The sequence below is a fragment of the Sorghum bicolor genome, chromosome 2 (genome assembly GCF_000003195.3).
Source record: "Sorghum bicolor cultivar BTx623 chromosome 2, Sorghum_bicolor_NCBIv3, whole genome shotgun sequence".
Taxonomy (NCBI): Eukaryota; Viridiplantae; Streptophyta; class Magnoliopsida; order Poales; family Poaceae; genus Sorghum; species Sorghum bicolor.
Window position 1 is genome coordinate 59369090 of NC_012871.2, and position 10538 is coordinate 59379627.

At 37.6% G+C, this 10538-nt stretch overlaps 1 long non-coding RNA gene across 7 annotated transcripts; it reads left to right on the forward strand.

The window, feature by feature from the left end:
* Positions 525-9603, forward strand: LOC110432903. 7 transcript variants are annotated; one of them, XR_002450184.1, is made up of 5 exons: positions 525-1620; positions 1699-1831; positions 2732-8029; positions 9052-9108; positions 9389-9603. It is a non-coding gene; the product is annotated as an uncharacterized LOC110432903 (long non-coding RNA). The 7 variants fall into 7 exon arrangements; XR_002450185.1 differs by having other exon boundaries at positions 525-1321; XR_002450183.1 differs by having other exon boundaries at positions 526-1831.

Genomic DNA, 10538 nt, shown 5'->3' on the forward strand with positions numbered 1-10538 from the left:
AACCTAAACTAACTTGCATCTAAAGCACTCGCATATACATAACATTATAAAAACAATAACCCAAAATACCACTGCATACATATGCTTTTGAAAATGCACTTCTATTTTTTTAACAACACCTATACAGTATATAACAACCTAAAGTAGCAAAGTTACTTCTAAATTTATCCATCTCAATCATATACTTAGAAACAGCAAGGACCCTCGTATAGTCGTATCACTGTGTGGAAGTGTGGATTCATAAACGTGCTGTATCGTTGGTACATCTAGCAGCAACCTAGTAGGCACAACAACTGTGGGCTGAACCGGTGTGAGAAAGTAAAAAGAACCGAATCTCATCCGCATGTGTAACTGTAACACAAGTAAGAATAATGTAATTAAGGATCAAAAAGAATAATGTAATTAGGGGCCATCTTAGAAGTTAGAATCTCGACTTGGTACCATAGAGAAAAAAATTACTAAATCCACTAAATCATGATTTTTAATTTAATTGCTTTTAGCTTTAGCCAACATGTATGATGGGACCATGAGAAAAAACCGTGTTGACTGCTCATTGGATTGTGAAATAAATATGCATAGTTTTACTCTAATAAAAATGACAAAGGTGACATACATGGACCACTTAGAAAACTATGTCAGTAGTAAAAAAAGTCTAAGTACCTACCAAATAAAAAAAATATCATAAAAAACAACGTACATAACACAACTCAACCTATTTTAACCTGTTGTAATGTATAGCCTCTATAGACTTTGAAACGAATATATGCTGTTTTGACAGTAACAAATAATTTGATAGAAAGCTTAAAACAAATATATGTTGTTTCCACCCTAACAAATAGTTTGATAGAAATCTAGTAAGTGAGGAAATGAATTCTATAACATGACTTCACACTTGAGAAGTGTGCAAAATCCCAACCGGTCCATTTTGTCATAGAATTTCCTTGCAACCATACCTGAAAAAAAAGTATTAGACCCTAGCTAGTACGCCTAGCAATAATCAGCACCTCAGGTCAGAGTATATTCTTAGGTGAAATAAAAATCAACAGAATCCCATCCCATCCTCAATTCCTCATGAAACCCTATTTTCTCACAAGTCCAACCCTAGCAACTGTAGGACTGTGCGGCACCACTAGCAAGAACAAGGCCATTAGGGGACCGTCTCCTCTATATAAGCCCTCCATACGGTACCACCAGAACGGAACGGGCGAAGAAGCCCAGCCAGTAGTATAGCTCTCCCAGTCCCAGATCTGGCCGGCTGCCTGCCGCCGCCTTCTTCCCCAATTCGGGAAAGACGACGATGAAGATATGTTTGTGTACCATGGTTTGGTTCTTCTCTCTAGCTATATCCCCCCTTGCACCCAGGCGCGCGCGCTTCTTGTTGCGTCTGTTCTGTGCTGTACTTTGCAGCAGTGGTCGACGACGGGGTGGGATGGGGGCGCTGGCTGGAGCTGGAGTAGACGGTGTGGCTGACAGAAGAGAGTGAGCACGCATCGGCCAGACTGCATCTATATACGGCTGCTCCTGGCGAGATATGGATGGATGGATGTCTAGGCGCAGCTGCTGTTGCGTGCTCACTTCTCTTTCTGTCAGCTCTCTCTCCTCCTAGGGACTTGTTCTGCCGTATGCATCCATCTCCCCTCGTCCCACATCCATCCATATCGCTGCGCTGTGCACCGATGATGCGTCGTCGTCATGCAGGTGCAGCCGTTTCTCTCCTCGCATCGGTCGCCGTGGTGGCACTGTTTGTTCTGCGGCGCCTGTTCGTGTCCCTACCTGAAACCTTATCTTGTCGTCCGCTCGGATTACGATGACCTCTGCTCTTTGGAATAAGGTACTCTAATCAATCTCATGGAAGCCGCTGAACGCATGTACGCCATGGATCCTTGCGCTGGCAACGTTTCTTTTCATTTATCGGCGAGGTTCTCTTGCCATCTTTGTGGCTTTCCATGATGCTATTTTAGCAAGGTCTGTCCTTGAGGCTTCGGCCTTGGCCTTGTTTATTTCCCAACAAATTTTACAAATTTTTTCAGATCTTTCATCACATCGAATCTTTAGACGTATGCATGCAATATTAAATATAGACGAAAAGAAAAACTAACTGCACAGTTTGGTCGAAATTGATGAGACGAATTTTTTGAACCTAGTTAGTCCATAATTAGATAACATTTGTCAAAATAAAACGAAAGTGCTACAGTGTCGATTTTCTATAACTTTTTGAAACTAAACAAGACCATGTTTAGTTCGAAAAAAATTCGGATTTCGCTATCGTAGCACTTTCGTTTGTATTTGACAAATATTATTTAATCATAAACTAACTAGAATCAAAAGATTCGTCTCGCGATTTACAGATAAACTGTGTAATTAGTTTTTGTTTTCATTTATATCTAATGCTTCATGTATGTGCCGCAAAATTTAATGTAACGAGAAATCTTAAAAAAAATTTAGATTTCGGGGTGAACTAAACAAGGCCTTCAACCTCGGGGGAGGGGACGCATGATGGTATGGTTAACTTAACACCTGTCTTTGCTCGCCTCCCCAGGAGTCTGCTTAACGGAAAGCACTGTTTGACTAGTCCTTGCTAGGCCTCCTCCCTCCCTCCCTGTCTCTCTCTCACTCACACTTATCTACTCGTTTCCTCCTCCTTTCCGTAAAGATTTCACACAAAAACTACTGGATCTTTTCCCCTTTTGTTGTGCTCATCTCATGTGCTTCTGTGACTGTTGAGAGATAGGTGGGCGAGGCAGCCATGAAGGTGGTGGTCGGAGGCAGATCTGCTTGGATGATCCAAGTGGAACGGCCCCCCGACAGCTGGCACGGCACCTACCTCCAGCGGCAGCACCGGCGGCTTCGTCTAGATCTGGAAACTGCTAATGTTTCTTCTCCATCCAGTCGGTGAGTTCGTGCTTCTTCCTCTCTCTCGTCTTAAAGCTTCTGTTAAAGCGTGTGCATGCTAGTAGTATTGTGCTTATATCGTTGCTTGCCTTGTTCTGGAGTTGTATCAATGGATGGTTAATTGATTTCGTCTCTGAGGGATTGGGGATTTTGCATCTCATGGTACTCCTATTTGCGAATGATATCAGCTAGCTAAGTGTTTTCTTGCTGTTAATTCGTTGTTTCATTCATGCAGGGTGTTCCCTTGAGCCTTTGCTTGCGTGGTCGTTCTTAATTTTCCTGAACTGGTGTCAAACACGAGATAATATAGGCTTAGTTACCCTTGGGTCCTACTTCTTGGCACCCATAACTTGCTTAATTTATGGCCGTTTAATCAGTCAATTATATGATCTTCCGTGTGGAAAATCTATAATAGCACAGTGCAACACATGGTCGTTTTATTGTATGCAGAATAGAATGCTCGTTGAACCCATTAATTGATTGATTTCCCACTGCCTATATACAACTACCGAACCATGTATATTTATGTTTTCTATCTATTATATCTAAAAAATGCTAGTTATGTCTTCAGTGCTTCTGTATCATTTGTTCCTTCGGTTCTGCATCATCTTCCTCTCCACTCTTTGAAGTGTGAACTACCACAAATTAAGCTGTTGTAACTCATTAGTTTATTACAAAAGTTTCTGCCCACTTTTAATATATTTGTTTATTTTACATTGATCGTGTAAACCTTTGAGGTTGTGTCTGATGTAATTAATAATTGCAAAACTGTTGTTATGTTGCTGTATGCTTGGCACATTGAGTTTATATTATTGCTCATTGTTTGTTATACAGAAGTTTCAGCAAAAAAAATGTTTTGCCTTGGTCATGATAAATTAAATGACAGTTATGAATTGCACATATTGATCATCTCTGTTTGGTTGAAATTTTAATTGTATGTGATATTGTGGTATGTTACTATGTATTTGGATAGCACATATTGAATCAAGATAAAAGTGGCCGCATATGATGGTTGCTGTTATTGCTTTACAAATTCTCTTAACAGTATCTAACAGATGAAATTTCTTATTGCAATATCTAACATCAGTTTCAATCAAAATTAATCAGTGTTCATATTTTTCCTCTTGCAAACTGTAGCAATACATGAGATTATTCTATAGTGAGTTAAGTACTGACTAGTTCTTTAGCAGAACAAAAAAGAGAAAGGTGCTTGGTGCAGTCTATGCTCCTGAAACTATCTGGAATCGTCTCATTATTAAAAAAAAATATGTTTAATCCGCATTCAGATCACTACATCTAAGGTAGCTCCATTTCTCAGTAGAAGTTCCTATAAGGCTTCTGAACACAAAAATGTTCAGGTAAAACATTGGACATTGTTCCTTTTGATATGATTAGGCCAAACTAAGATTAACTAAGGAGTCATTCTTTGTTGATCTGAGATGCTCAACTCTGGTTTGGTGCAACCAAATCATCCAACTCCAATTTAATTTTCCCTATTTATACCTCCTGATTATCAAGTCATGTGATTTTTTTACATAGATCCGCCGAGTCTCATCTGTCGGCCGGCCTTGGTGATGGATAATGTCATCACAAGGGACATACAAGTAGATGTCCCTTGGTGTATGCTCTTTTTTGAATATAGTGCTAGTTAATGGAAGTTGTTGGAAGCCTAGATTTGTGGTGGCGTACTAGAGACCAAAGATTTTATACTTTAGCATTACTCCAACATTACTTGACCTGGGGAGGGAGATAACAAGATACTTCCTTTTTGAAGGTCAATTATTGCCCAAGAGAGAAACCTTTAGATATTTGGGATTGATGAGTGCATAAATTGAGATGTTAATCATAGAATTAAAGTGGGGTGGATGAAATGATGGCAATCATTTGGCATTTTCTATGACATATGACAAGAAGGTTCCATATTGACTAAAAAGGTAAGGTCCATAAAATGAAAGACCTATGATGTTTATGATGTAGAATGTTGGCATACTAGAAGGTGTTCAATAGTTAAGTGTTATAGGAACACATATGTGTATTGCTATAGTGACCGAATAGTCCAATAGGGGGGTGGGTGGGCTCCGTTGACTTGGGCTTTAAATAAATTAAAGCTTAACAACAGTAAATATGTGATTTAACCCTTGCATAACAAGACATAGAATTAAACAAGACATACTGAGAAGAGTCTTAGCTCCATCAAGCTAAGCCATATTCCAACTTTGATCACACTTTCGACTTGAAAACCTAACTAGTGAATCACACTAAGGCAAAACCAAGTCTACTTGTCAATCAACATCTTGAAGGCACACAAAGATTGCAAGAAAGTAAATGAATAATAATTAAAGAGATGGACAAGTAATAATTGGATTTTGCCTTGGTATCAAGCTGTTGCCCTAACCCTCTAATCCACGTTGGAGCACCTACTAAAGGTTAAGTTCACTTGAGTCATATCATAAATGCTATCCACTAAAAGAATCCATTCTCCACTCCGGTTTGGCGGGCCTCAAACCAAGTGCAAAGAGAGGATCCTTTGACCAACTCCACCAATGGAAGGTCACCTAGTCCTCCACTAGACCATTTAGGTGCTAGCAAACACCAAGAGTAACACATTTTCAACCTTCACTTGAAAACACTCCAAGTCAAGACCCAAAGGATGCACACAAAGATCACTCTCACTAAGCCAATCTTTGATCGTGACTTGCAAATGCCCTTGAAACCCTCACAATAGCTTCCTAATATGATCTAGATGATCTTTCATGTCCACTAAGGCACACCATCGGAACATACGGTGAACATCATCAAGCATTTTCACACGGTGTCCAAGTCATGCATAGTGCCAACGGACAATTCGATGGCTGCCACAAAGGTATCACTGAATCATACTATGCACATCAATGACTTGGACAACTTATGATGAATAATGTCATAGTGTTATCCATTGGGCTCCACACATGTGCCGTTGGATTTTATGATGAAAATTAGGAACTTGCTCACACTAGTTCAAGTTCCAATAGTGCCACATAGCACCAAATGATACACTAGCACTACTACAACACAGGGATATCGTAACACCATCTTTGTGTTACTATAGGCTAAAAAGCATTATTATCTCTCGTAGTAACACATTATTTTTGTGTTTCCAGCTGGCCATGCTACTATAGACTTTACGATGAACATTAACAACTTGCTCACACCAGTTCAAGTCCCAATTGTGCCACGTAGCACCAAATGATACACTGACACTACTACAATACAAGGATATAGTGACACCTTTTTTGTTATTGTAAGCTAAAAAAGTGTTATTGCCGCTATTAGTAACACATTTTTTTTTCTAATGGGCCATGTTACTATAGATTGATCTATTGCAACACAAGATATGTGTTCTTTTATATAAAAAAAGTGTTCGTACACTGTAACACATTTACTTATCTACTAGAACATTTGTCTAGTGTTGCAGTGATTTCTATTGTAACACTTTATTTTAGCTCTAATAACTCTTTCATATTGTGTTAGAACACATGATCTTTAACACATTATTTACTTATCTATTGGAACATTTGTCTAGTGTTACATTGGTTCTATATTGTAGCACTTCCACATTGTGGTAGAGTACATAGATTTTGAATAGAGGAACAGATGGTTTGTAACACATGTTTTACCTATTGTAACATATTCAGAATTTTAAATAAATATTTATTTTACCCTTGCATGTGAAATACACATTTTACAATCACACAAATATGACACATTGGTAAAATCACACAACCCACAAATTCTAATAATCATAGCAAGATTCACAGATCATAGGAAGGTTTCAAACATAGTACTTACTCAGATCAAGTGATAGTAAGGTTTCAAACATAGAAATATGGCTCGAGAGAGCAAAAAAACATAGTATTGAAGAGTACAAGTCCAAGATATTAGAAATGAAAATGCCATATCTACTATTCTTCAATTTCATTGCTTCATCATCCATTGTTGCAAACATTGATATAGAAATTCAGCCATTAATCATTTCACCCTGCAAAAGAGAAAGTAAGATGTAACATTACATGTTATTCTATCTATACCTTTCACTACTGGAAACCAAAATATCCCTATCGGGTACCGTAGAATACATAGGGAAATAGCATTTGTCCTGTCGATTGCCTTAAAAATACAAGAAAGTAAGAAAACCGACATGAATAATCTCTTATCCTTGTTGGTTACTGTAGAGAACACAGGGAAATTAGTGAATGCTCTTTTTTTACTAGACAAACCAACGAAAAAAATCATGACTATATATGCAAGAAACCAGCACCCAACCTGGGCCTTGGATTGTCGTGGCCTTCTGAGCCAGCTCAAATAGTGGCGTGTTATGTGCCCACACGCATAAAAGCAACACAGAGAGAAACCCTAGGGCAGTTGTGTCCGTGCCCTTCCACTGCTCAAGGTACATGTCTCTTCCTCTTCTCTTTTTAATGTTTTTTTATCCCTTCATCGCCGTGGATGTGTGTAGTGTTGGGTTCTGGCAGGTGTCTTTGTTTATGTCATGACGACCAAATCCTCTCCCTTGTGTAGGATTAGATGGAATTTATTTTTCTGTTAGTGAAAAGGTCGACAATTACATAAAATAATCTGGTATTGCATTAACTATTTCTTAGGGGTACTTGTAGATCAGATTTAGTGTGAAATTGTAAAAATTTTATTTGTAAGCTAGTGGCAGCTTCCTGTAACTGTTTGAGAAGGCATAATAATGTGGCAAATCTGGCACAAGTCTTGGATTTATTATCGGGGTATTAATATGGAAAGACATAATGTGATTTAATTATTGTTTTTTACTTAAATTAAGATTGTAAAATGCCTTCAAGTTCAATGCTACTTCTACCCATTTGTAAGGTTCTTTATATGCACATATCAATTCTTTGTAAGGCATGTCCTTGACTGCCTATGGAGCGCATCGCTCGACACACGTACATGTTCTTGTTGTAGCATTTGTGTTTGGGGCCGATCTTTTGATGCTGTTGTGCCTGTTGCAGGTGTGACTTGAAGGTGGTGAATGATGTAAACACCTTCATCGAGAAAAAATATAGGATCATTAGAAAACAGATCAGCAGGTTTTCTTTTAATTGTTCCTGAAAGCATGTTGAACCAAGTTGAGGTACTACACTCGGCTAATTGGCTACTGAAAACTTAATGTTATTTGATGCAGCTAGCTAGAAACTGAGCTGCAGATTTCTAAAGAAAACTATTGTAGGAAAATAAGTTTACAAGTTTGTGAATATGATTTAAAAGCACACAGATTAGCCTGCATATTAGTGGATTAGGTTTATAAGATTGAGTTTTTGTGAAAAATCATTATTTATTTGACCCTATGTAGAAGAAAAAAAACTGCAGTTGTCTTAATAAGAGAAAAAAGTAAAGTCTGTACTTTTCAAATGTATATCCATACAGTTGTTAGCATGAGTACGATATATGCATATGTGAAGTAAGTGTTTCGGTTTTCATAAAAAAAGTGTTTGGGTTATGGATTTTGGAATCAGAAGAATATTTGCCAATATCCTCGTGTGCTCCTATGCAAGGATTTTTCTTTTGATTGTTTCTGAAAGCATGTCAAAGCCAAGTTTGTTATGGAGTCTCCAATGTGCATTTGATAGACACTAATCCTTCATTATGTCGTTGCTAGTCAGGTTTGTTCTTCTGTACATGTTTGGAAAATCGTGATTAGTCTGCTGGAGCTTTCCTATGTAGCCATACCTTTCGGGTGTATGAATACTTTATGTTCAACATGAAGCAAAAAATTTAAGAGATGAACATAGGAATAGCAGTATTGGAAGATTTATAAACTTATAGCTCCCAGTAATGTTCAAAAGTTTATACTTTTTGCAGAAGTTCATCTCTCACATCTGTAAACTACGAAATAAAATTTTTCTGGCCTTTCTAATTCATCTTCATCATTTATTTTACCGAACTACATAAAGCTCCTTAATGATTGATTATTTGAATTTGATCAGTTCCTTATGCGTAATCAAGATTCATCTAAAACCTGGATAATACATTTCTGGATATGCATTTTAGCCTTCAATATTTTCTTTATGTGTAATCCAGGTTTCATCTAACCAGGTCTGTTTTCTCATGAAATTCAATTATGCATTGCACCTGACATTTCTAATTTATTTGTAGTGAACATCTGAAATAACACAAGGCTGACGAAAAGTTAGGCTTCTCAAATTCTCTTTGGTAAGTTGAATTTGATTGAGTTGTGGCTGTTGTTTAAATTCAGACTAGCTTGAGAACAGACATGTGGCCTTTAGGGTATGTTTACTGAATTCATAAGGAGCAGAGCACTTTTGATATTTATATAACATATCTGCATGACTAGGAGGAACATAAGACATTGTGCATCCTATATATATATACTCCAATTCCTGAACTTGGCTTGTTGTAGTGTCTTTTTAAATGTATCTTTCCTTAGTTGTTTTTTGCTTGAATTTTCAGGTATTTTTGCTTGAATTTTCAGGTAGCCAAAGGAATGCGTGAAGCAATTCAACTATTAGTTGAACAAGAAAATAGTTTGTTTTTCTTCTCCATGGCCATGTTTGTGACACTAGTATTATTCATGCTAAAATCTAGATATCATATTTGTACTAGGTTCGTTCCTTTGCGTTGTCACGGATAAAAAAGATAAGATCATATAGTAATTAAATGTTTCACATGTACTTGGCTTAACAAAAATACGATATATTGCACGTATCTTGTATTCACTGAGCTCTGACGTCCAGCATGATGGTGTTCAACGCACGGGCTACAATGATTTAATATTAAACCATTAGCGAACATGTTGCTATTGAGTTAAATAATGTGTAAGGATAGAAGCATTAATTTTAGCATATTGTCAACGATGGTGTTGAGAAACACAGAAATCTCGAGTACGTGTATATCAAGTATGTAACAAAGAGAAGCAAAATTGTACAGGCCCAAAATTTTCTTGATTCCAACAATGTCACAGAGGACAGCAGCAGCACCAAGCAACACGCCAACACATCTAAACGCAGCAGCACATGTTTAGTTGGTGAAAATTTTTAGGTTTGACTACTGTAGCATTTTATTAGTATTTAACATTATTATCTAATCATAGACTAACTAGTCTCTAAAGATTCGTCTCGTCCATTACAGATAAACTGTGCAATTAGTTATTATTTATTTATATTTGATGCTCTATGTATGCGTCTAAAGATTTGATGTGACGAGATTTTTTTTTTTAAATAAGAAAATTTTGAAACTAAACAGGGCCTATATTCTCTCACCAGCTCGAAAGGTCCCATTAGGCCATTACCATTTAGATGAGAGCTCCTAGCAGGCCGTGTGTCGGGAAAGGAGCCCGGTCTACTAGTGGCTAATGGGCCGAGTGTGGCTTATTAGACTTCCTGTGGGATTAGCTCATTGCGTGTGTCTTAGACTCTTAGCTAGATAGCTGATTGTCTCGGCATGTGGAAGATGCATGTAACATAATTCTGAACCGTTTCTAGTCTGAATAACAAACCCTCCTGTAGACATTAGCAGTGTTTCATCCTCTCCTACCTCAAATTCTTGCTATCCTGTCCCCAAATCCCTTCTTCTTCTAGTAGTAAGATCATTACAACTAGATTTGTTTTTTATCACCAAAATCT